The sequence below is a fragment of the Tachyglossus aculeatus genome, chromosome 10, assembly GCF_015852505.1.
Source record: "Tachyglossus aculeatus isolate mTacAcu1 chromosome 10, mTacAcu1.pri, whole genome shotgun sequence".
NCBI classification, from domain to species: Eukaryota; Metazoa; Chordata; class Mammalia; order Monotremata; family Tachyglossidae; genus Tachyglossus; species Tachyglossus aculeatus.
This window is the reverse complement of record NC_052075.1, coordinates 23,660,196-23,687,756: the sequence shown is the minus strand read 5'-3', so window position 1 is coordinate 23,687,756 and position 27,561 is coordinate 23,660,196. Positions and strand designations below refer to the sequence as shown.

At 42.9% G+C, this 27,561-nt stretch overlaps 1 protein-coding gene across 2 annotated transcripts in view; it reads right to left on the bottom strand.

Moving 5' to 3' along the window:
• The window catches only part of CTNNA2 (catenin alpha 2), a 1,073,907-nt gene that overhangs the window by 908,745 nt on the left and 137,601 nt on the right, over positions 1 to 27,561 (bottom strand). The gene's annotated exons all lie outside the window — the stretch shown is intronic.

Here is a 27,561-nt window from a genome sequence, read left to right as displayed (position 1 = left end):
CCCTATTGTTTTATTTATAGGTCCCACCCAACACAGCAATGTTCAGGTGAACATAGCTTCCAATGGTAGAAAACTATACTCAAGAACTTTGAACTTTTCTTGCCATTTGATCATGAACACCGCTCATAGATGAGAAGCAGCATGATCTGATGAACAAAGCACAGGCCTGAGAGTCAGAGGACCTGGATTCTAATCCCAGCTCTGCAAGTCACTGGCTGTGGGACCTTTGGCAAGTCACTTAACATCTCTGGGGCTCAGTCTCCTCTATTTTAAAATATTCAATACCAGTTCCCCCTCCAACTTAGACTGTGGGACAGGGACTGTGTTCAACCTGATTAACCCGTATCTGCCTCAGCACTTACAACAGTGCTTGACACATAGGAAGTGCTAAACAAATACAATAATAATGATAATGATGATATGATAATCAATTATTGAATAATAATAATAACATGCTGATGGAACTGCTCAATGATACAGGTGTGAGCTCACAGACATACAGAAGGCTGGGTAGCTGTATGGACTTGAAGTTTGTTCAGAAGCCTCCTTTTACCTTGCCATCACCCATTGACGGTCTCCTAAAAGATGTACTGGCTTCCTTGACTTGTCATGCTGCTTCCCCATAGATGGTTCTGCTGTTGGTCAGTACACTGCCTAAAGCAACAGAATTTTGTAATACCGTTGAGCTCTGTGTTCTCAAAAAAAATTTTTGATTGAGTAGCCTAGCCTTGGTTTTCTTCTGTTTTACCTTCAGCATATAATATCAGGCCGATTTGGCGAAATGGTTAACAATCATTTTCATGTATTCTTGGTGATGTACCTGTAGGGTGCTGCCAACTACAAATGGTCATATTTAAATGAGTGTCTCTAGGGATTTGTTGGATGGTGCTTGAAGTCTGTTGAGTAAGAAGAGTTGACCCAAGGTGCAAAAAGGAATTCTGACACATGCATCCAGTTCTCACGTCGCATACTCTAGCGTGACCACATATAAGGACTCACTACACATCCCTGCTTCACTCCGTTGGCTAATCATAATAATAATAATAATGGTAATAGTACTTGTTAAGCGCCTACTATATGACAAGTACTGTTCTAAGTGCTGTGGTAGATACAAGTTAATCAGGTTGGACACAGACTCTCTCCCACATGGGGCTCACATTCTTAATCCCGTTTTACAGATAACTGAAGCCCAGAGAAGTGAAGCAACTTGCCTAAGGTCACACAGTAGACATGTGGCAGAGCCGGAATTAGAACCCAGGTCCTTCTGACTCGCAGACCAGTGCTCTATCCACTAAGCTACACTGCTTCGGCTGCGGGGAATAGATCAGGCAGGGCACTGTCAGCTATGACCCAGCTATGTCCCGGCCAGCCACGCCACTGGGAAGCAATTTCAGAACTTTTCAGGGCAGCCAAATTTGCTAAGTAATTTCCAGAGCCCAGATTTACTGATGGTGCCACAACTATTTCTCCTACCACTGTTCCTCCCCCTCCTCCTCCTCCTCCTCCTCTTCTTCCTTCTCCTCCTATACTACTAGTGTGCTTAATGGGATAGTGAGTAAAATAAAATTGAGAATCAGCCAAGTATACAAATATAGGATACTCTCCAGAGTATCAAGAGTGGCTAACCTAGGATGTGTGGGGATGAAGCTATACCAAAAAGCCAGAGACAGCATGACCCAGTGAACAGAGCATGAGCCTGGGTTCTAAGTCTGACTCTGCCACTTGCCTGTTGTGTGACCTTGGAAAAGTCACTTTACTTCTTTTTGCCTCAGTTCCGATATCTGTTCTTACTTAGACTGCGAACTCCATGTGGGACCGGGACTATATCAGGCCTGATTATCTTATAGCTACCCAGCGCTTAGAACAATGCTTGACACATAGTAAGCACTTAACAAATAACTTAAAAAATATAAAACGCCAATTCCCTAAATCCTAGCCCCGTCCTCTGGAAGGAGTCCCTCTTCTTCCAAAATCCTAACAGAGTTAGAATTAAAGGAAAAGTCCTGCAGCAGGGCAGCCAATTACCACCGAGGTCTGCCTAAAGAGCAATGTCTCTAGGCCCTGTTTAGCAGCCTGGCCTAGTGGATCGAGAATGGGCCTGGGGGTCAGAAGGTCATGGGTTCTAATCCTGACTTTGCCACTTGTCTGGTGTGTGACCTTGGGCAAATCACTTGACTTATCTGTGCCTCATCTGTAAAATGGGGAATAAGACTGTGACTTCCATGTGGGACAGGGACTCCCAATATGCTTGCATTTTCCCTCTCCAGCGCTTAGTAAGTGCTTCACAAATACCTCAATTATTATTATTATTATTATTTAGCAAGGCATTACCCTTCCAGAAGCTTTGTCCCACCATCGACCCCCGGCCCATATCCGCTTCCTGGCCTGGAATGCCATCCCTCCACACATCCGCCAAGCTAGCTCTCTTCCTCCCTTCAAAGCCCTACTGAGAGCTCACCTCCTCCAAGAGGCCTTCCCAGACTGAGCCCCATTTTTCCTCTCCTCCTTCCCCTCCCCACAGCACCTGTATATATGTCTGTACAGATCTATTACTCTATTTGTTTTACTTGTATATGTTTACTATTCTATTTATTTTGTTAATGATGTGCATTTAGCTTTAATTCTATTTGTTCTGACGACTTGACACCTGTCCACATGTTTTGTGTTCTCTGTCTTCTCCTTCTAGACTGTGACCCCATTGTTGGGTAGGGACCGTCTCTATATGTTGCCAACTTGTACTTCCCAAATGCTTAGCACAGTGCTCTGCACACAGTAAGCGCTCAATAAATACGATTGAATGAATGAATGAATCCTCTCCAGCGGCACAGGCTTAGCTCATTCTCCTCTGCCCTCAGAGTCTGGATGAAATATTCTCCTTCTTTACACACCAGCGTTTGTAAGGACGAAAGACATTATCATCAGCAACATTCCGGTCAGCTTCGTCATGGCTCGGGGGCTGCGTCCCTGAAGGATCTCGCCTTCGGGTAAACTCATGTTGTGGTGCTCATGCAATGTCCAATGGAATGCATCTGGGAAAAACTCTTTCTTCTGCATAGCACTGAATACTGACAACAGAGCCGGCTTTAGAATGTCGCCCATTTCTGAAACAGTGGTCTACCCGAATGGGGAAATGAAAGCGCAAATTATGGCAAAAAATATCATATTCATTGAACACCTGTGTGAATTACACTTGGAATTGTAGGGGAGTGTAAAAGAAGAATAAGGCTTGGTTCTTTCCAGGAGGCATTTTTAAGGTCTTCTGTATGTTGCCTACAGTTAATCAATGGAATTTATTGAGTGCTTATTGTGTGTACGGCACAGTACTAAGTGCTTAGGAGAGTCCAATACAACTGAATTAGTAGACACATTCTTGCCCTCGAGAATCTTAAACTCTCAAGGGGAAGAAAGACATTAAAATAAATTATGGCTATAAATATAAGTGTTGCAGGGCTAAGGATGGGGTGAATATCAAGTGCTTAGGTGACACAGAAGGGAGAGGGAGTAGGGGAAATGAGGGTTTAGTCGGAGAAGAGCGCTTGGAGATGTGATATTATTAAGGCCTTGAAGGTAGGGAGAATGATTGTTTGTCAAATATGAAGGGAGAGACAGTTCCAGGCTGTCTCTGGAAGGTGTGGGCCAGGATGTGTTGCAGCGGTGACATAGGCAACAATAAGCACTTAGTACAGTGCTCTGCACACAGAAAGCGCTCAATAAATACGACTGAATGAATGAAAGTACAGTGAGAAAGTTGGGGTTAGATGAGCAAAGTGTGCAAGTTAGGTACAGTATACATCCTGTAACTAACCTTAGGTCTGGAACTGGCAAAAAATGGATCAGAACATTATATAGATTTGAAAAATGATTAACAACTTGGCTATCCAGACAGCAAGAAATAGCAAGAAAATAAGCATGGAAAAAATTACTTGGAGGAAATGTATAATAGTGACCTGAGAAAGGGCCTTTATTCCACTGGAGACAATTTACAATGACCTGAAATTTCAAATAAATGGTCTTCTGCTTTTCAACCTGTTGAAAGGTAATAGATAATTTTTTTCCAAATAATACAAAGCAGTTTTCTTTTTTCCTTCTTTTCCCCATTGCACTGAAAATCCCTCAAGGGCAGATGGCATGTCTCATTGACTTTGAAATTCCCCTCACAGTGTGTTAGCACCTAGAAAGGGAAAGAGAAGGGGACTCTGGCAAGGTGAGGTTACATGGAAAGCTTATTCCTAGAATGCAAGAGGAAAGATGTCATGTCATAACTTAGTTTCAAAGCAACACCAGAGTTTTCATGGCTGCTTTTTTCATGGCTGCTCACAATTTATATGAAGCATGTGATTATGTTGTTTGCTGAACTGATGTATGAAATCCGGAAGGTAACAACTGTGGTATTTGCAAAGAACTGCACTAGTGCTGGGATGGATATAATACAGTGAGATCCAACAGAGTTCCTGTGCCAGAATAATAACAGTAATAAAGAAGAAGAATTATGATTTTGTTAAGTACTTACTGTGTGCAGGCACTGTACTAAGTGCTGGAGTGGATACAAGCAAATCAGGTTGGACAATGCCCCAGTCCTACATGGGGCTCACAGTCTCAATCCCCATTGTACAGATAATAATAACAATAATAATAATTACGGTATTTTTTAAGGACTTACTATGTGCCAAGCACTGTTCTGAGCACTGAAGTAGAAACAAGGGAATCAGATTGTCATGGGACTCACAGTCTTAATCCCCATTTTTTACAGATGAGGTAACTGAGGCACAGGGAATTTAAATTGCTTGCCCAAGGTCACACAGCAGACAAGTGGCGGAGCCGGGATTAGAACCCATGTCTTCTGACTCCCAAGCCCATGCTCTTTCCACTGAGTAACTGATGCACACAGAAGTAAAGTTACTTGCCGAAGGTCCCAAAGCAGACATCATCATCATCATCATCATCATCATCAATGGTATTCCTTCATCTTCCTACTGAAGGCTCTCCTCCTCCAGGAGGCCTTCCCAGACTGAGTCCCCTCCTTCCCCCTCCCCATCCCCCCCACCTTACCTCCTTCCCCACTCCACAGCACCTTTATATATGTTTGTACATATTTATTACTCTATTTTACTTGTACATATTTACTATTCTATTTATTTTATTTTGTTAATATGTTTTGTTTTGTTGTTTGTCTCCCCCTTCTAGACTGTGAGCCCGCTGTTGGGTAGGGACCGTCTCTATATGTTGCCAACTTGTATTTCCCAAGCGCTCTGCACACTAAGCACTCAATAAATACGATTGATTGAATGAATGAATGAATGGTATTTACTGCACACTTACTGTTTGCAGAGAACTGATCTAAGTAATTGGGAGACTACAATACAGAGTACAATACAACAGAGTTGGTTCCCTGCCCACGATAAGCACAGGGAGCTCACCGTCTAAGGAAAAGGAAAAACTCAAGTTGAATCTCCATTATTACAAATGAGAAAACTGAGTCACAGAGAAGTTAAGTAATTTCTCCGTGGTCACACAACAGGCAGAGGACAGTGTAGGGATTAGTGCCCAGGTCTTCTGATTGCCAGGCCTGGGCTCCTTCCTCTATTCTTTCAATAATTTTGGTATTTATGTTGGAAAGAGCACAGGCCTGGGAATCGGATGATCATGAGTTCTAATCCCTGCTCCACCACCTATCTGGCTTGTGATCTTGGGCAAGTCACGTCCCTTTTCTGTGCCTAAGTTATCTCATCTGTAAAATGGGGACTTAGACTGTGAGCCCCATGCGGGACAGGGGCTGTGTCCAACCCGGTTTGCTTGAATCCACCACGGCGCTTAGTACAGTGTCTATCACACAGTAAGCACTTAACAAATACCATAAGTGTTGCTATTATTACCAAATTTACTCTTCCAAGTTCTTAGTACAGTGCTCTGCCCGACGTAAAACACTAAATAAATATCTTTGAATGATTGATTGACTCCCTGCTGCTTCCCATGGGAACAACATGGTAAGGACTCAATAAATACCCTGGATCGACTGACTGAATGATTTCCACTACATCACGCTGCTTCCCAAGGGAACAAAAAAAGTCTTCACTAAGAACACACTCCCTAAATGACTAAACTGGGTAAATTTCAGTCCACTTGGCCAAATATCATAATCAACAGCATCAATAGTGGCTTGTTGCTGTCTTATACTGTCAAGTCGTGTCCGACCTATGGTGACGCCATGGACACAACTCTCCCAGAACACTGCAACTCCATTTGAAATCTTTCTGGTAGTGTAGCCATAGAGTTTTCTTGGTAAAAATACAGAAGTGGTTTACCACTGCCTGAGCAGTAAAGCTGAGCCTCCTCCCTCGAATCTCTCCTATGATGCTGCACATGTCCAGAACAGGTGAGTTTTGACTTGCAGCCAATTGCCTTCCACTTGCTAGCCACAGCCCAAGCTAAGAATAGAATGGATATGCCTCTGCTTGACTCTCCCTCCCGTAGTCAAGACTGGTAGTATACTGGAAACTCTCCAGGTGCGACCCTGAGAGGTGTCAATGGTAGCTACTGAGTGTTTACTGTGTGCAGACCACTGTACAAAGAACATGAGAGAGCACGATACAACAGTTGGTAGATATGTTCCCTGCCTGCAACAAGTTTACACTCTAGAGGGCATATATCGAAGGCAAAACCTCAAGATCTTTGTCTGGGTAACTTGCAAAGGAAACGTGAGGAAAGGAGATGAATGCATTTCGACAGTACTTTAGTTGGTACAACCTTTAAGAAGAATGGATGGTTAATTAAAACATTACAAGCCATGTATTAAAGTGTAAGCACCCTTTCCAGTAGTGTGCACAAATAGGTTTAATTTGCTGTGAAAACTTGAATGGATTAATATATGTCCTCTAGCAATAACTCAATATTCAGTAACTGCTCAGTATGCTGGGATTGCTTATGCTTCCACATGAATAGAAAGTAATAAAAGCACTTGCTATTAGCATAAGAAGGTGCAATTCATTTTCATGCTATAGAGTTTCATGAAAGAATGGTGAAATGTAATTCCTTCCTGGAAATTTATTATCCACAAACTCTGCATCATAATGTTATTGTGCTTAACTCCTTCTTTCCAGTTCAAATCCATCAGCGAATCATAATCTGTAATGTCATTTCTACCAAAACTGTACAATGCTGGGCCACTCGGCTTTAGTGTGAATGGGAACACAATTTGAAAGATCCCAAATAAGGGACTTTAGTGAATAAGTTCTTCACTAAGGGAAAGGGATCGTTTGGGAGAAACTACATTCATATCTGCTTAATGGAAAGAGCATGGGCTTGAGAGTCAGAGGTCATGGGTTCAAATCCCGGCTCCGCCAATTGTCAACTGTATGACTTTGGGCAAGTCACTCAACTTCTCTGTGCCTCAGTTACCTCATCTGTAAAATGGGGATAAAGACTGTGAGCCCCATATGGGATAATCTGATCACCTTGTATCCTCCCCAGCAGCTTAGAACAGTGCTTTGCACCTAGAAAGCACTTAACAAATGTCACTATTATTATTATTATTATTGTTATTATTATTATTATCATTGTCATTATTATCATAATATCTATTTTAAAAGGATCCACCAGTCAGATGCCTGAACAATGGTACCCCAGTAATTACATACAAACCTGGTCATATTTTCCTTAACCCATTCAATGTTCCTTTGTAGTTCCACAGGGACAAATGATAAATTAGAAGCCCTAAAAGGTAGGTTTTGAAGACTACATAGAGCCACAAAGTTTGTTTTGAAAAATGAAAAAAGTCACAAATATTAGGTCTGGAGAAATTACTGATATGCCTGTCTTCAAATTGAACTGACAGGCCGTATAAACCTACTAAGTGTAGGAATAGAGAAGGCAGCTTTAATGGGTGTCCAAGTGATGTGTGTGTGTGTGTTTGTGTGTTGGGTGGTGGTGGTCGGGGGGGAGACAAGCCTCCACTTTCTCTGCCACAATTCTGTCCCCTGGCATGCAGGTTGACTTAAGCAGATGGGTGCCGTGTTTGCAGGATAACCCACTCTGCTGTTCACTGAGCGGGGGACTCATGTAACTGGGGACTGGATGGCCCCCAGAAGAAACTTGGCCTCAGGAATGGCCTCTGCTTAAGGACAACTGGTCTCAATCCTCAATGGTATTTATTGAGGGCTTACTGTGTGCAGAGCACTGGACTTAGTGCTTGGCCTCACTTTCTTCTATTGATCCTGCCACTCTTCAAGAATGAAGAGATCCACACAGCCCAGGGCCAAAGTGTTATTCCAAGTATTTCTCCCTCAGTGGATGCTGCTCCTCAGTTTTGGATTGAGGAGAGATAGTCAGAGGTGTTCACATTTGATTCCAGTTAACTCACAAGAAGAAGGCCATGATTATTCTCAGTCAGAGGATTCCTGTAAGGTTCAAGCGCTTAGTACAATGCTCTGCACACAGTAAGCACTCAGTAAATATGAATGAATGAATGAATGAATGGACAATGGAAGCAGCATGGCCTAGTGGAGACAGCATGGGCTTGGGAGTCGGAAGGACCTGGATTTGAATCCTGGCTCTGACACTTACCTGCTGTGTGACCTTGGGTAAATCAGCTGACTTCTCTATGACTCAGTTACCTCATCTGTAAAATGGGTGCTAATACGGTGAGCACTTGTGAGACGTGGAATGTGTCCATCTTGATTAGCTTGTATTTACCCCAGTGTTTAGTAAAGTGCCTGGTAAATATTAAGTGTTTAATGAATACCAGCCTGCCCCCCACCAAAAAAAAAAATTCATAATAATCGAGGTATTTGTTAGGCATTGTACCGAGCTCTGGGGTATGTACAAGATAATCAGGTCCCACTTGGGGTTCCCAATCTGAGTAGGAGGGAGAACAGGAATTGAACCCCCAATTTGCAGATGAAGTAACTGAGGCCCAGAGATGTGAAGTGACTTAGACAAGGGATAGAGCCAGGATTAGAACTCAGGGCGACTGATTCCCATGCTTTTTCCACTAGGCCATAGTGCTTCTCATAAGGGAGTCTCAGTCTCAGTCCCCCGACCTTCCCACAGAGCACAATGGCAAGGGAGAGCATGACAGAAAGGCAGGTATGGCCCCTTTGACAAGACCTGGAAATTGGAATGATAATAATAACTGTGGTATTTGTTAAGCATTTACTACGTGCCAGGCACTGTACTAAGCACTGGGGTGGATACACGCAAATCAGTTTGGACACGTTCCCTGTCTCACATGAGGCTCACAGTCTCAATCCCCATTTTACAAATGAGGGAACTGAGGCACAGAGAAGTGAAGTGACTTGCCCAAGGTCACACAGCAGACAAGTGGCAGAGCCGGGATTAGAAGCCATGACCTTCTGACTTCCAGGCCCGGGCTCTGTTCATTCATTCAGTCATATTTATTGGGCGCTTACCATGTGCAGAGCACTGTACTAAGCACTTGGAGAGTACAATTAGGTAACAGATAGAGACAATCCCTATCCATATTCACTAGGCCATGCTGCTTCCCTATGGAATGGGGCAGGCTCTCCAAACCACATTGCTCTGCAGTGACACAGTTCCCAAGGGAAACCAGGCCCTGGGCTAAGGACTGCAAGCTTACCTTATCTCTCCCACTAGGGGTTAAATCTCGACCATGGTCCTGGGCCTAATCCCAACTCTGCAACTTTTCTGCTGTGTGACCTTGGCCAAGTAACTTCACTTCTCTGTGCCTCAGCTACCTCATTTATAAAATGGGGATTGAGACTGTGAGTCCCACACAAAGTGCTTAACAAATACCACAATTATTATGATGATGATTATTATTAAGGGGACAAACTTCAGTATCTTTAGGAAAGTGCAGGCTGTTATAACCTGCTCCAACGTCCCCCTTTCCAGGCTCGAGAGTTTAATAAAAGTGCAAAATAAATAACAGCAGCAGCACCAGGAATCTGCACTAACTAGGAGCTGGGAAAGCGGGATCGGGTAAGGGCTTTCTTTCGTAAGCAATTTATTTTAGTTGCTACAAGAAAAAACACTGGAGATAATATTGACTTAAAAGTCATTAACCAGTAAAAAGGATGGCATTTCAATGAATGGATTTTCACTATTATGTAAAATAAGTAGTTCAGTATCTTGGACTGTGGGCAGTGTTTTCTTTACGCTGAAATGATGAGAGTGTTTTGGGTTTTGCCTTTGTGTTGGCTATCTCTTTTGATTCATGGAATCAGATATCACCTTTAGAACTTCAGTCCTATCAGTTCTTACCTTAATGGATCTCAGCACTTAGTTTGAAAATTATTGTCATGCCTCTTTTCCCAATGTTCTATAATTTTGTTGGAAGCATTTACGCAAAACTAATGTTTACTTAGCTGTTCTTCCCTTTTTGATCTTCAGCCCCATGCAGGGCAGGGGCTGTGTCTGATTCGATTATCGATTATTCAATCTAAGCATTTGGTATTTAACAAATACCGCTTTTGAATATTATTGTCATTGTTGGCATTATCGTAGCGATTATTAGCATGGCTTAATGGAAAGAGCACGGGTTTGGGAGTCAAACGTCATAGGTTCTAATCCCAGCTCTGCTACTAATCAGCTGTGTGACTTTGGGCAAGTCACTTAATTTCTCTGTGGCTCAATTACGTCATCTGGAAAATGAGGATTAAAACTGTGAACCCCACCTGGGACAACCTGATAACCTTGTATCTCCCCCAGCGCTTATAATAGTGTTTGGCAAATATTAAGCGCTTAACAAATACCATCATTATTATTACAGAATTCAGAAGGATCTGATCGAATTTCCTTCGGTACAAGATTGGGCAAGATGGCCTAAATAACAAGATAAAAAGGATTTCTAAGAGGGACGATCTCCTAGGGTTGGACAATCCATCATGAATCTGCCAGTTGCTAATGGGTGCGAGACTCCCGTGGGAATTTCACAAAGGTAAGTTCTAAGGGAAATACAAACCAAGCCTCCTCCTCCTGCAATCAAGATTAAAAATCTCATCGGTGGCTTCACATCAAGAGAAGGCAGAGGAGAACGGAAATGTTCTAGAACCTCTTTTATCTCTCTAAAAGGAAACAGCATGACCTAGGGGAAAGAGTACAGGCCTGGTTGTCAGAGACCTGGGTTCTACTCCCGGCTCTGCCATGTACCTGCTCGGTGACCGAGCAAATCATTTAACTTCTCTGGGCCTCAGTTCCCTCATCTGCAAAATGGATCTCTTTCCATTTCTCCCTCCTGTTCTCCCTCCTACTGGACTTTGAGCACCACGTGCAACCTGATGATCTTATATCTACCCGAGAGCTTAATACAGTGCTTGGCACATAGTAAGATCTTAACAAATATTATTATTATTACTAATGATAAAATCAAACAGTGGTGGTGATAGTAATAATGACGGTATTTGTTAAGCACTTAACTATGTGTCAAGCACTATTCTAAGCGCTGAAGTAGAAACAAGTTAATCAGGTTGTCCCATGGGGGGCTCACAGTCCTAATCCCCATTTTACAGATGAGGTAACTGAGGCACAGAGAAGTTAAGTGACTTGCCCAAAGTCACACAGCTGACAATTGGCAGAGCCGGAATTCAAACCCATGGCCTCTGACTCCCAAGCCCGTGCTCTTTCCACTGAGCCATGCTGATTCTCATACTATTTACTCAGTGCCAAAGGGTGTGATGCAGTGTACTAAACACTTGAGAAACTACAACAGATGCACAAGACACACACAAGCAGTGTGTCATAGTGGACGGAGCACAGGCCTGAGAGTCAGAAGGTCATGGGTTCTAAACCCAGCTCCACCACTTGTCTGCTCTGTGACCTTGGGCAAGTCAGTTACCTTCTCTGTGCCTAAGTTACCCATGTGTAAAATGGGGACTAAGACTGTGAGCCCCACGTGGGACAACCTAATAACCTTGTATCTACCCCAGCACTTAGAACAGTGCTGTGCACATAGTAAGCCCTTATCAAATGCCATTATTATTATTATTAGAGACAAAAATATCCTTCAGTTCCAAACTTCAACGCTCTTCAACCAATCAATCAGTGGTACTTATTGAGTGCTCTCTATGTTCACGGGACTGTACTAAAGGCTCTTCAGAGCACGACCCTTCATTTACTCACTGACTTCATTTCTTTTTATGGATGGTAAGGCTCTTGGGGACAGAGTCCATGCCTAATTCCTAAGTGTGTACTCTTTCTTCTGGCTCAGAACACTGCTCTGCATGAAGAAAGCACTTAAAGAAATATTTTTACTCCCTTCTACTCGTCTACCTACATCTGCTGGAAAGATCCTCACTGTAGCCCGTGTATGCACATTCTCCTTTGATTCAACTGCCACTCATCCTCTCCAGTAACTTACAAATCTGTCCAATCAATCAATCAATCAATCGTATTTATTGAGCGCTTACTATGTGCAGAGCACTGTACTAAGCGCTTGGGAAGTACAAATTGGCATCACATAGAGACAGTCCCTACCCAACAGTGGGCTCACAGTCTAAAAGGGGGAGACAGAGAACAGAACCAAACATACCAACAAAATAAAATAAGTAGGATAGAAATGTACAAGTAAAATAAATAAATAGAGTAATAAATATGTACAACCATATATACATATATACAGGTGCTGTGGGGAAGGGAAGGAGGTAAGACGGGGGGACGGAGAGGGGGACGAGGGGGAGAGGAAAGAAGGGGCTCAGTCTGGGAAGGCCTCCTGGAGGAGGTGAGCTCTCAGCAGGGCCTTGAAGGGAGGAAGAGAGCTAGCTTGGCGGATGGGCAGAGGGAGGGCATTCCAGGCCCGGGGGATGACGTGGGCCGGGGGTCGATGGCGGGACAGGCGAGAGCGAGGTACAGTGAGGAGATTAGTGGTGGAGGAGCGGAGGGTGCGGGCTGGGCAGTAGAAGGAGAGAAGGGAGGTGAGGTAGGAGGGGGCGAGGTGATGGACAGCCTTGAAGCCCAGGGTGAGGAGTTTCTGCCTGATGTGCAGATTGATTGGCAGCCATTGGAGGTCCATTTATTATCTGTATAGACCTAGTTTATTCAATCAATCAATAGATCAATCAATGGTATCTACTGAGTGCTTACTACATGCAGAGCACTATACTAAGTATTTGGCATATTACAATATAATGGAGTTGGCAGAAATGCTCCCTGCCCCAAATGAGCTTACAATAATAATGATGGCAAGGTGATCGGGTTGTCCCACGGGGGGCTCATAGTCTTAATCCCCATTTTACAGATGAGGTAACTGAGGCACAGAGAAGTTAAGTGACTTGCCCAAAGTCACACAGCTGACAAGTGGCGGAGTGGGATTTGAACCCATGACCTCTGACTCCAAATCCCATGCTCTTTCCACTGAGCCACACTGCTTCTTTTATTGCATCTACCATAACATGGGTTTTCACTGCACATTTTGGATATACTGTGGTGACCAAAATAGGAAATGTTCTTCTGATAATGCCTATGTACCGGGAAGCAATGAGATATACCATCAGAAGAGAATTAATGCTATTCATGCTTTTTTACTTGTTTTGATTTCTGTCTCCCTGCTTCTAGACAGTGAGCCCATTGTGGGCAGGGATTGTCTCCGTTGCTGAACTGTACTTTCCAAGCGTTTAGTACAGTGCTCTGCATACAGTAAGCACTCAATACATACGACTGAATGAAGGAATGAATGAAAGGATGTGCCTAGCTCCTTGCGGGCAGGGAAGTACCTACCCCCTCTGCTATACTGTAGGCTCCCAAATGCTTAGTATAGTGCTCTTTCCATAGTAAGCACTCAATGAATACCATTCATTGAGTAATTGACATCAGAGAAGGAGTAATACAATGTGAATTTTCTTTATAATGCAGTTTCAGAAAGAATGGAATCCCTGCACTATCGGAGAACTGACTGTATGTGTTTGACAGTGTTAAAAATTTGGTGTGTATGTTGTGTGTATAAAACATTTGGAGAATCTTTTGGTTTGTGCTATATCATTTCACTGGCATAGTGAGATGTGTCAGGAGAGCCTGGGATACAGGAAACATTATTTAGACTCTTCACTGACGAAAAAAAAAATCTCACTTAACCCCTCTGACCTGTGCAATGAATATTTCAGATTTTTTGCCCATAGATGATACAATTTTTTAAAAAATTAAGTAGTAGTAAAAATCAAGATTTGTAGGCGATAAGGTAAGAAGCAGAGAAGTAGTGTAGCCTAGTGGAAAGATCATAGCTTGGGAGTCAGAGGACCCAGTTCTGCCACTTGTCTTTCATGTAACCTTGGGCAAGTCACTTAACATCTTAGTGCCTCAGTTTCCTCATCTGTAAAATACTACTCTCTCCTACTTAAACTGTGAGCCCTGTGTGGGATAGGGAGTGTATCCAACCTGATTATCTTGTATCCACCACAATGCCTAAAGTATAGTGCTTGGCACATAATACGCACTTTACAAGTACCATAATCATTATTATTAAGAAATTTCAACTCACAAAAGACAAAAATCATTTTTGAACATACCTAGTATGCTCATTCCTCTATAGGGAACTCTGAATACGCAGCGTGGCCCATTTAAAATAGGCCTTGTGCAAACCTATTGTACATACTTAAAGCATTTAGTATGGTGCCTGGTATATGGTGAGCATTTAACAAATACCATAAAAAAATTGCCAAATACTGGTGGCTAAGGAATTTTCTGGTCTATCTTAGCAGTGTACATAGACAGCATCCAGGCATCTGTTACACAGAATCTTTCATGTTGAAGGTCTACCCTGTCCTAATTGACCAAATAATTGCTCAAATTCTCCACTGCATGTTAATTATGTACAAATCACCATTTATGTTTAAATGGGTTCTATTTTAAACAGACCACAATGAAAAAGAAATAGTTCTGCTGAAACTTTTTTTTTCAATTCCCTACCACTCAACCACTTAAAATCGCAATGACTGAATTTGTTGTAGCTGCCACCCTCACTGCAAATGACATACATGCCAAGGTTGTGAATTGCAACCGCTCTTAAATTGTACAAGCTACCAATTCTTCTGAACATTTTTAATAGCTGCAAAAAAACCAGTTTATCAGGCGCCAATAACTCAGTTAAACCAATTTAGTTTAAACCTCTCCCACCAAGCTCCCTAAAGGGATAAAATAGAACTTGACTACGGTGTAAATTGGGAGAACATGTTAAATAAGCCATCGAGAACTACGGTTTGGAATGAAAGTGCTTCGTAAACCATTATCACAGGGTTCCATAACACATTTACAGTAATACACGTAGTTGGTAATCACATCAAAGATCCAAATAAATCATTTGGTTTTTCAGTTTAGTATTTAACTAACAGTTTGAATGAACTGTTACTGTAACAATGAGATATCTAAAGTACACTACGTGACATTTAATATGGTGGTGAATAGACCGGATTCCTCTGGGACAGTAAGGAATGTGATAATAGAGATATACAACTGAACAGGAAAAAGACAATGAGCCGTGTTGCCCTGTCTGGTCAGCCCAACTACGATACCCAGCACACTCAAATAATAATAATAATTGTGGCATTTATTAAGTGCTTACTATGTGCCAAACACTATACTAAGTGCTGGGGTGGATACTAGCAAATTGGGTTGGACAGAGTCTCTGTCCCACTTGGGGCTCACAGTCTCAATCCTCATTTTACATTCATTCAATTGTATTTATTGAGCACTTACTGCGTGTGGAGCACTGTACTAAGCGCTTGGGAAGTACAAGTCGGCAACATATAGAGACGGTCCCTACCCAACAACAGGCTCACAGTCTAGAAGGGAACAGATGAGGTACAGTTACAGATGAGGTAACTGAGGTTGCAGTAACTGAGGTAACTGAGTTACCTGTCATCTAACTGAGGTAACTGAGGCACAGAGAAGGGAAGCGACTCGCCTAAGGTCACACAGCAGGCAAGTAGCGGGACCATGATTGGAAGCCATGACCTTCTGACTCCTAGGCACATGCTCTTTCCACTAGTCCACCCTGCTTTATGGAGAAAGGTAGATTCCCTCCTCTCCTTCCCTCCCTAGCCACCCCTGTGAATGACCCACCGTAAACAGCAGGGACTGAACTGTCCCTGATATTTCTCTTTCAACTTTCTACCTCTACGGCCACTCGGCATGGTGATTGAGGGCCCTAAAGAAAATTCCAGGCAGCTTGCGCTAGTAAGGGATATACATTACATTATATAAGTTGTGTATCAGGAGGGATAACATAAGGCTATCATAAGGACACAGAGGAAGAGATTCATTGTGTTCATTCGAAGAACCTAAATATTTTCTTGGTGCTATGCTGGGAAAACCTCTCCCCTAACTTCCTTAATTAGTAAGAGTCATTGTGAACCCCTACCACATGAATTGCACTGGAACACACTGTGGCTATGTGACTCCTAGAGAGGGCCAGTGTTCTGCAACTCAAATTATTCCTATCATTCTATTCACCTCCCTTATCAATCAATCAATGGTTGATTGTGGCCTACTGGAGAGACCCCAGGCCTGGAAGTCAGAAGGACCTGGGTTCTAATCCCAGCCCGATTAATAATAATAATAATAATAAATAATGATGGCATTTGTTAAACGCTTACTATGTGCAAAGCACTGTTCTAAGCGCTGGGGTAGATACAAGGTAATCAGGTTGTCCCATGTGGGGCTCACAGCCTTAATCCCCATTTTACAGATGAATTAACTGAGGCACAGAGAAGCTCTGCCCTGCCCCCTTCCCCTCCCCACAGCACTTGTGTATATTTGTACATATTTATTACTCTATTTATTTTATTAATGATGTGTATATAATAATGATGGCATTTGTTAAGCGCTTACTATGTGCCAAGCACTGTTCTAAGCGCTGGAGGGATACGAGGTAATCAGGTTGTCCCAAATGGGGCTCACAGTCTTCATCCCCATTTTACAAATGAGGTAACTGAGGCACAGAGAAATTAAGTGACTTGCCCAAAGTCACAAAGCTGACAAGTGGTGGAGTCGAAATTAGAACCCATGACCTTTGACTCCCAAGCCCAGGCTCTTTCCACGAAGCCACGTTGCTTCTCTGTATATAGCTATATATAGCTGTATATAGCTATAATTCTCTCTATAATTCTCTGTATATAGCTATAATTCTATTTATTCTGATGGTATTGACACCTGTCTACTTGCTTTGTTTTGTTGTCTGTCTCCCCCTGCTAGACTGTGAGCCCATTGTTGGGTAGGGACTCTCTCTATATGTTGCCGATTTGTACTTCCCAAGCGCTTAGTCCAGTGCTCTGCACACAGTAAGCGCTCAATAAATACGACAATGAATGAATGAAAGTGACTTGCCCGAGGTCAAACAGCTGGCAAGTGGCAGAGCCGGGATTAGAACCCCTGACCTCTGACTCCCAAGCCCAGGCTCTTTCCACTAAGCCACGCTGATTACCTGTTGTATGACCTTGGGCACATCGCTTAACATATCTGTGCCTCAGTTTCCTCATCTGTAAAATGGAAATTGAGGCTATGAGCCCTGTGAGGGACAGGGACTGAGTCCAACCTAATTAGCTTGTATCTACCCTAGTGTTTAGTATAGGGCCTGGCACATGAGAAGCACTTAACAATTACCATAAAAATGGTATTTATTGAGCACTTACTATGAGCAGAACATAAATTATACAAGAAGCAAGCACCATGCTTTCTGACATTTCTAACTTTGGGTGACACAAAAAGATGTAATGATGGTTTTCCTTCCTTACATCCAAATAACCTGAATCAATATGAATTCAGGGAGAGCATCATTTTGCAAAATCCTTTAATGAAGTATGTTCTGCCAAAACCCTGTATCTGGAGCACTTAAATCCACTTTTCTGTCAGTGTTACAGTATCTGAGCAGACTGAAGCCAATTCACACATAATTTCATTGGTCTGTTAGGAAGTTATCTTTGAACATGGAGAGGAAGTTAAATAAGAAATTATGAAGTTAAAATGCTGCCAATATTTGAAAGGAGTCATCAGCATCCCTGCTAAAAATCATATATCCAGAGCACTGAGGCATCATTCTAAAAGCTGGCCATATTTAGAATGTTCCTGTTATTTTGATAACCACCCATTACAGATTATTAAGATTCGCCATATGGAAGCAAAACATAGTCGCTGAATTTGGTCACTAGGTATTAAAACCTTGCTGTGTTATTTCCCAAACCACTTGAATACGTAAATTGGGGATACTTTCTTACTTGGAATCCATAACCATAAATGATGATGATGTAAAATTCCTCACCAAAGGAGGAATGCAACAGATAATTACTTTTTACTAATGACTAATTATTGGGCCAGTGATGAAGGAAAGGGACAAATAACCAACTACGGTTACCAATTGGGTTCAAGGTAGCGGTGGGAGGGGGGAGGGGGGTTGTGTGTGTGTGTGTGTTCCCGTGGGGGGCAGATTAAAATAGCAGCTTTAGGGGCTGCCACCTGGGACATTATTAAAATAGCACCCAAAATAGATCTTTCCAAAATAGATCTTTTCAAAATGGCCTCTGTGCCTGTGCAATGCCAGATGCGGGCAGGGTAATGCTGACATTAGCCTGCAGTCTCTGTAGCCCAGCTCCCTTGGGCACCGTGCATACACCATTGCCATTTTCAATGTATCCACTCCGTAGAGGAGTGGGCAGCTGATGGCGGACAAGGAGAATGGATGACCACAACAGAGTTGAGCTGCAGCCCCAGTGCTGGCCTAGGTTAGCCTCTACCCTGCCTCTGCTACAGCCTTCTTCCAACATCCCTCCCCCAGGGTGCAGGCCGAGGCAGCTGTTAACTGTCCAGGGGATCAGAGGCTGCTGGTTTTTCTGGCACAGTAAGTGCTCATTCAATACCATTGATGATTGATAATGGTACAAAAAGTTGCATTTTATTTCCTCCTCTAAAATCACCGTGGGGCACTGGGTAGGTAGCAATTATGCAAGAAAACATGGTATGCACATATGTGCAGTAATTGCTGGGGGGTCCTGAAATGCTTAAATGAAGTGGCAATTATGCTGGGCATAGGATACAGGCAGACTATAGGATCTCTCTAGACTGTAAGCTCCACGGGGGTAAGGATTGTCCCCACCAACTCTGCTGTGTCGTACTCTCCTAAGTGCTTAGTCCAGTGCTCTGAATACAGTAAGCACTCAACTGTGAGCCTGTTGTTGGCTAAGGATTGTCTCTGTATGTTGCTGATTTGTACTTCCCAAGTGTTAGTACAATGCTCTGCACATGGTAAGCGCTCAATAAATACGGTTGAATGAATCAATGAATGAATGAATAAATATCATTGATTGATTGCCTCAGAAGATGAGAGAAAAATCAGGAAAGGTCTCCTTGAGGAAATGCAATGTGAGAAGCCGTGTGGCCTAGCAGATAGAGCCCAGGCCTGGGAGTCAGAGGACCTGGGTTCTAATCCTGACCTGCTGTTTGACTTCGGGCACGTCACTTCACTTCACTGTGCCTCAGTTATCTCACCTGTGAAATGGGGATGAAGACTGTGAGCCCCATGTGGGACAGGGACTGTGTCCAAACCAATTACCATGTATCTACTCAAGCATTTAATACAGTGCCGGGAATATAGACTGTGAGCTCGTGGTGGGCAGGGACTGTCACTCTTCGTTACTGTATTCTACTTTCCCAAGCTCTTGGTCCAGTGCTCTGCACACAATAAGAGCTCAATAAATATGATTTGAATGAATGAGTGACTGAATGTAGTGAGCGCTTAACAAATACCGTAAAAAATGTGATTTCAGAATGGCCTTGAAGATGAAGTGATCTGCCAGTTGTGATGAGGAAGGAGTTCCAGGGAGAAGGGACAGTAATCAATCAATCAGTGGTATTTATTGAGCACTTACTATGTGCAGAGCACTGTAATAATAATAATAATGATGATGATGGTATTTGTTAAGTGCTTACTATGTGCCAAGCACTGTTCTAGGCGCTGGGGTAGATACAAGGTAATCAGGTTGTCCCACGTGGGGCTCACAGCCTTAATCCCCATTTTACAGATGAGGTAACTGAGTCACAGAGAAGTCAAGTGACTTGCCCAAAGTCACACAGCTGACAAGTGGCAGAGCCGGGATTAGAACTCATGAACTCTGACTCCCAAGCCCGTGCTCTTTCCAGTAAGCCATGCTGTTTCTATACTACTGTAGTCTACTTCTATTCTCCTGTACTAAGAGTTCAAGAGAGTACAACACAACAGAGTTGGCAGATTTGATCCCTGCCCTCAAGGAGTTTACAATCTAGTGAGGAGATAAGACTCTGAGGAATTTTACAATCTCATCCTACTTCAATCTATACCTTAGCAGGCTGCAAGGATCCCTGGAAGCTCATTCAGTCCACATCCCTCCTCTCCTCAAGATTTTCCACTGACTTCTTCCTGGGTCTCTCCTCATCAAACAAAAACTCCTGATAATTGATGCCCAGGCTCTCCACCTACTCACCACATCTTACAAATAATAATAATAATGGCATTTGTTAAGCGCTTACTGTATGCAAAGCACTGTTCTAAGCGCTGGGGAGGTCACAAGGTGATCAGGTTGTCCCCAGTGGGGTTCACAGTCTTCATGTCCATTTTACAGATGAGGTCACTAAGGCACAGAGAAGTGAAGCAACTTGCCCAAAGTCACCCAGCTGATCGATGGCGGAGTCAGGATTAGAACCCATGACCTCAGACTTCCAAGCCTGGGCTCTTTCCCCTGAGCCACGCTGCTCTCTCTACCCATTGTTCCCCAGCTCACTCGCTTTGTCCCTCCCAAACTAACCTTCTAGCTATACCTCACTCTCAACTCTATCATCTCCATTCCTATACCTCATACTGCTCCTCTGTCATGGAACTCCCATCCCTCCCCAAATCTCACAGCCCACAACTCTCCCCAAATTCAAAACACTCTTAAAAATCCTTCCTCCTTCAGAAGGCCTTCCCCGACTTATTTCTCAGCTCCTTGCACAAGCTATTCAAACCCATCAGCCAACTGTCACACTTAGGAACTCTTTTATAACCAGCTTGAGCTTTCTCATATAGTCAACTCCAGATTATTTCCTTTGCCTACTCTCTTTGTAATTTCATGTGTGTCTCCTCCTTCTAGACTGTGAGCCCGTTGTGGGCAGGGATTGTCTCTATTTGTTGCTGAATTGTACTTTCCAAGCTTCTAGTACAGTGCTCTGCACACAGTAAGTGCTCAATAAATACAACTGAATGAATTTATATGTGATTCATCATCGGAACATAAGCATCATGTGGGAAGGGAACATTTTCCTTCTTTATTCTGTGTTTCCTGATTGCCTTGTACCTACCATATAATGAACCAAATGCCTCAGTAAATATAAATACCATATTACTACTGCTGCTATTACTACTACTATTACTACTGCTTCGAAGAAAATTAGGGATTAGGCTCTTCTCAGTTTCAATTTTCTGTCTCTTATGTCCCCCTCTTAATAACAGCAACAATGTAAAAACAAGGAAGAATGATAATAATAATAATGGCATTTGTTAAGTGCTTACTATGTGCAAAGCACAGTTCTAAGTTCTGGGAAGGTTACAAGATTATCAGGTTGTCCCATGGTGGGCTCACAGTCAATCTCCATTTTACAGATGAGGTAACTGAGGCACAGAGAAGTTAAGTGACTTTCCAAAGTCACTCAGCTGACAATTGGTGGAGCCAGGATTTGAACCCATGACCTTTAACACCAAAGCCCGTACTCTTTCCACTGAGCCAGACTGCTTCTCAGGTATAGCAATGAGATACAGCACTGTCTTTTGTCCTTTCAACCTAGTAACAAGGGAATAGGGATAGTTTAGCAGGTTCCTATCCTTTTTCTTTGATCTTGACAGCTAAGGAATGCTTTAATTAGCTTCTAGTTCAGAGCTTTCTGAGCAAATGCAAATCTGACACTTACCCATCCTTAGGTTCAATTAATTGATTTTTTTTTTGTCTCCATTTCTGAACTCTCCCAAATAGCTATACATATTTTTTTTGCTGATTTAAAAGGTATTCACTCTCTCTAATTTCTCTAATTTGAATCTTTAATTAACTTGGGTGAAATGGTATGTTCATGCCTTGGTCCCAACTCCTGATGAGCAACTACGCTTCCCAGAAGTTTCTTTCACCGGCTAAACTGACCTTCATTTCTTGATTTTGTTCTTCTTTCTTCTCCTAAAAATGCACATGCAGCCCACCCAAAAGAAAAAGTGGAAAAGATGAATGATTCATTGTTCTGGTTTTATTTACACTGACAAAGTTTACTGAAACAAAATTGAGCACAGTACAAGCAATGCAATTTTATTTTAAATTGAATTCTGCTGGGAATGGGAAAGTCTAAAATAAGATCCAACGAAAAGAACAGATCTCCCGAAAATACAAAATTCACTCCCGATGACTCTGGTCCAGTGAACCGGAGGACAGCTTCACCGCGGATTGGAAAAAGCGAGGCAAATATAGATTGATCTTAACAGCCAGAATGAGATTGGATTTGATACTTGTATTGGTGTCATTTGTCACCATTCAGGATGAGAGTGGTTAAAATTTGGTAGGGCTGGGCCCCAAGACATGCCCTTTACCATGGCCACCTGGAAAAGCATCCGGCAACTGTAGCCCTGCCTTTCTGGGTGCTCTTGGAACTTTGCTACCTCAGCTCCCGACCTGCTGAGGCAAAAAGGAGAGCACCTGAAGCATGAGACTCAGGCTAGTGCTTTGCCCAAGGTAAATTGCAAAGGATTGAGGCCTTAGGCAACATCAGACAGGCTGGTGGCCCTGCCAGCCTTTGCTGTGGCTATGGATGTGCTATGGACTCTGAATCCCAAGGAGCCTGAAATCCTGCTTTTCTAGCCACAGCTCCCTACTGACTTTGTTTATTATTTTATGTATTGGGTACTTGTCCTTGGCCTTGGGGCTTGTATTTATTATTATTTCATTACTCCCGATGTGTCTGTCTCCGGTTTTATTCTCACAGTTGATGAGTCCCCTAGGGATGGGGGTCCATGTCTAATTCCCCCCAGTACTTTTTTTCCCAATGCCCGGTACAGAGCTCAGCACACAGTAGAAGCAGCAGCATGGCCTGGTGGATAGAGCACTGGCCTGGACGTCAGAAGGATGTGGGTTCTAATCCAGACTCTGCCACTTGTCTGCTGTGAGACCTTGGGAAAGCCAATTCACTTCTCCATGCCTCAGTTACCTCATCTGTAAAATGGGGATTAAGTCTGTGTGCCTGGTGTTGGACAAGGACCGTGTCTGACCCAATTTGCTCGTGGAAGGTCAGAGCTGGGGGGCTGGAAAACCCTAAGACGCAGCCTGTCATTCAGATAGAGTCCTGCGATGGACTCTGATGTGGCGTTACCGGTATGAGTCTCCAAAAGCATCGCGTGCCCTGAAACTCACCAAACCTGAGGCTTGTTCCCTGTGCTTTCAGGAGAAAAATAATTCTCCCCTCAAAAACGTTCCTTTTAAAAGACTACCCCCGTGGCCTCTGCAAACATAGCCATCATATACAATTGCTCTCTCCCCTGCAAGATGATAAGAGTGTTACAGTAAGTTGAATTAAGTGATTCAAGGGGGTTTCAACTGTACCATTCAAACCACACTTCAACCTGAAATTAGGGAGACCACATGGCTTGGTGGAAAATGCATGGGACCTGGGAATTGGGAGGCCTAGGTTCCATGCCTGCTTCTGCCACTTCCTTGCTGGCTAACCTGAGCAAATCATTTAACTTCTCTGGGCCTCAGTTTCTTGCCCTGTAAAATAGGGATAAAATGCCAGTTTTCCATCCTTATACTAAGAGCATGTTATGGAACAGGGACCATGTCTGATGTGATTATCTTGTATCTGCTACAGCCCTTAACATAATGCTTGGCACACAGTAAGCACTTGATAAATGCCAACATAATTAGATACAAACAGCAATCTCTGATGAACCAGAAAAACTCATCAAAACACTGCAGACTGGAAATACAGACAAGCAGTCAAGACCATCGTGAAAGAAGTTGGAAAACAGCATTTTAATTAGTGTATAATTATAATCCTTCAACAAAATTTGGATCACGGTAACAAAGAACAGTTTTCTATGGGAGTGAAGGAGAAAATATGTTTTTCATCATCTTCCCCGTCTTTTGTCAATTCTCCAGAATCATTAATACAGTCTTGGGTAAACTAGAGGTCTCATCTTGTACATAAGAAATACACATTCTTACCTTAGCCTGAAAATGCTGAATGTTGACATGATTTTGCTAAATGATTATGAATCTGAGCAACTTTTAACAACCTGAGCAGAATCACAGTCATCAGTTCACCCAATAAGCACATCTGATAGAATACGACTTCAGTTCTTCATCCTTCAGCACACAGCTTTCTTCATCAAGGTCAATCAATCAATCCATCATGTTTACTGAGCACTTACAGCGTGAGAGCACTGTACTAAGCTCTTAGGAGAGCACAATGTAACAGAGATGTTAGACATTTTCCCTGCCCACAACAGGCTCCACTACTGGGAAAGCTGATAAATGTTTGAACTTTCCTGACATTGCTTGAGTTTAAAAATTCACCAAAGGGAAATAATCTCTAAAATCCACCCTTTCCTCTCCATCCAAACTGCTACCATGTGAATCCAGGCACTTATCCTATCCCACCTTGATTACTGTATCAGCCTCCTTGCTGACTTCCCAGCTTCCTGTCTCTCTCCTCTCCAGTCCATAGTCCACTCTGCTACCTGAATCATTTTTCTACGAAAACTTTCAGTCCAAGGTTCCTCATTCCTTAAGAAACTCCAGTTGTTGTCCATCGACCTCAGGATCAAACTGAAACTCCTTACCATGGGCTTTAAAGCACTTAAACACTTTGCCTCCTCCTACCTGACTTTGCTGCTCTCCTACTAAACCCCAGCCTTCACACTTGGCTCCTCTAATGCCAACCTACTCACTGTAACTCGATCTCATGTGTCTCACTGCAGACCTCTCACCCACATCCTGCTCTGACCTGGAATGCCCTTCCTCTTCATATCTGACAGACACTTACTCTCTCCCCCTTGAAACCTTATTGAAGGCCCGCCTCCTCTAAGGGGCCTTCCCTGACTAAGCCCTCATTTCCTTTTCTCCCACTCCTTTCTGCATCTCCCTGATTTGCTCCCTTCATTCCTCCCTACCCTTATCTCTGCAGCACTTATACACATACCTGTAGTTTATCAATATTGATGTCTGTCTCTTACACTCGACTGTAAACTCACTGTGGGCAGGGACTGAGTCTGCTATATTGCTATACTGTACTCTCCCAGGCGCTTAGTAGAGTGCTCTGCACACAGTAAGTGCTAAATAAAGACAATTGATTGATAATAATAATGGTATTCATTAAGTGTTTACTATGTGCAAAACACTAAATGCTGAGGTAGATTTGCTACAATTAGATGAGACATAGTCCCTATCCCACATGATCATCATCATCAATCGTATTTATTGAGCGCTTACTGTGTGCAGAGCATGTACACTGTACATGATGCTCACAGTCTAAAAGCGAGGGAGAACTTGTATTTAATCCCCATTTTACAGATGAAGAACCTGGGGCACAGAGAAGCTGAGTGACTTATCTAAGGTCACACAGCAGGCAAATGCGGAGCCTGGACTGGAACTCTGGTTCCTAACCCCCAGCCCTGAGTTCTTTCCACTTAGCCACATGGCTGGTCATTAAATACCTATAATAGGTACTAATACAGAGATAATATACAGCCAAAATAATAGCAAAAAAGTGGTGTGAAAACACACACACCCAAAAACTCTTTCCATCTCTGTCCTCCCTAGTCTTCATTTTTCCTCTTGTTTTTTTTAGTTCAGTATTTGACATATTTTTTGGTATGCTTTTTTAAATCAATTTTACAGAATGAACAAGAACACTGTAGGGGAGAGGACTTGCATTTTTGTTTCTTTGGTTGGTTCTCTGAGACCCCAACGTAGTGTTCAGCACACAGTGGATGATCAGTCACTGCTGCTGATCCTGACACTGATATGGAAGAAAAAAAAATCTCACTTCACATTTTGGGAAGGAAACATGCAAAAATGAATACACATGCCCCATCTACAGCAGAAAAACCCACCACTAGGACAAGCATCATGAATAATTTCAGAGCTAAAATGAAAATTCTAAAATTCCAAACCAGCTTCTACCAATGACAAATTGACAAATAACTGACATTTTCCTGTTTTAAAAGGTCTCATTTTTACAAAAATAATTATCTTCTATTTGAATTCCTCAAAGTGCAAATCATCCCAAAGGAATACCTGAGCAGTGACACTACAAGTCAAATTCATCCAATCCTCATTTTCCCCTGTAATTATATCAGTAGCTGATTTCAGGAGGTGTTGGATATTTTAAGTATTTATCAGTAATAAATTTATGATGTGCTTTACCTAAACACCACTCAGCATCTTATTCACTTTAAAGTCACTCTTGCTTCATTTCATCACTTGTCACTGTTCACTAGCGGTCGGGGCTGAACAGCATTGACCTTGCAAACCCATGGGACACATTTAATTTAAAAGTGGGATTTTGCCATAATAAAGGTATTACTTGAGTTTCCAGGTGTAGAGCCATTTCCTGCTTCTGAAGTAGGCTCCTGAGGATCAATTGGCACATCAGTGCTCCAGTTGAGAGGAGGGATGAGGGGATGATTGTAAGAGTAAGATTGCCTACTGTATGATTTCTAGGGAAGGCTAACTTCTAGCTGTGCAGGTAGCTTTGTCCCAAACCTGGGAGATCTCAGCCTCATCCCAGTCTTCACAAAGCTTGTGATCAAGGCGAGTACCTCTCTCCTGATTTCTGCTCCCCAGGCTCAACTTTCTCCGGCAGGAGTCTCTGGTTCACTGCTGTGTCACACTGTTTGAAGCTGCCCATTACTATGTCTTTAAAACAGTTTCTTCCACCCTCTGGGCTGAAAGGACATGTGTCCCTTTCAGAAACCCTGATGTCATCCATTCTCCTGCCACATCCCTGACATATCACTGAGAAGAAGCCTAGTGAGTAGAGCATGGTCCTGGGAGTCAGAAAGTGGTGGTTCTAATCCCAGCTCCACCACTTGCTTGCTGTGTGACCTTAGGCAAGTCACTTCACTTCTCTGTGCCTTGTTACCTCATCTGTAAAATGGGGATTAAGACTGTGAGCCTCATGTGGGAGAAGGACTGTGTCCAACCTGACTAGCTTGTATTATAATGATAATAATAATAATAATAATGGTATTTTGCTAAGTGCTTACTAAGTGCCAAGCGCTGTTCTAAGCACTGAGGGAGATACAGAGTAATCAGGATGACACAGTCCCTGTCCCAAATGGAGCTTACAGTCTTAAACCCCATTTTACAGATGAGGTAACTGAGGCACAGAAAAATTAAGTGACTTACCCAAGGTCCCACAGCAGATATGAGGCAGAGCCAGGATTAGAACCCAAGTCCTCTGACTCCTAGGTCTGTTCTCTTTCCAGTAAGCCATGCTGCTTCCCCAATATCTACCCCAGTGCTTAGTACAGTGCCTGGCATATAGTAAGCACTTAACAAATACCATAAAAATATATATCTATATCCATAGATATAGGTAGATGTATATCCCACCCCACAGAGC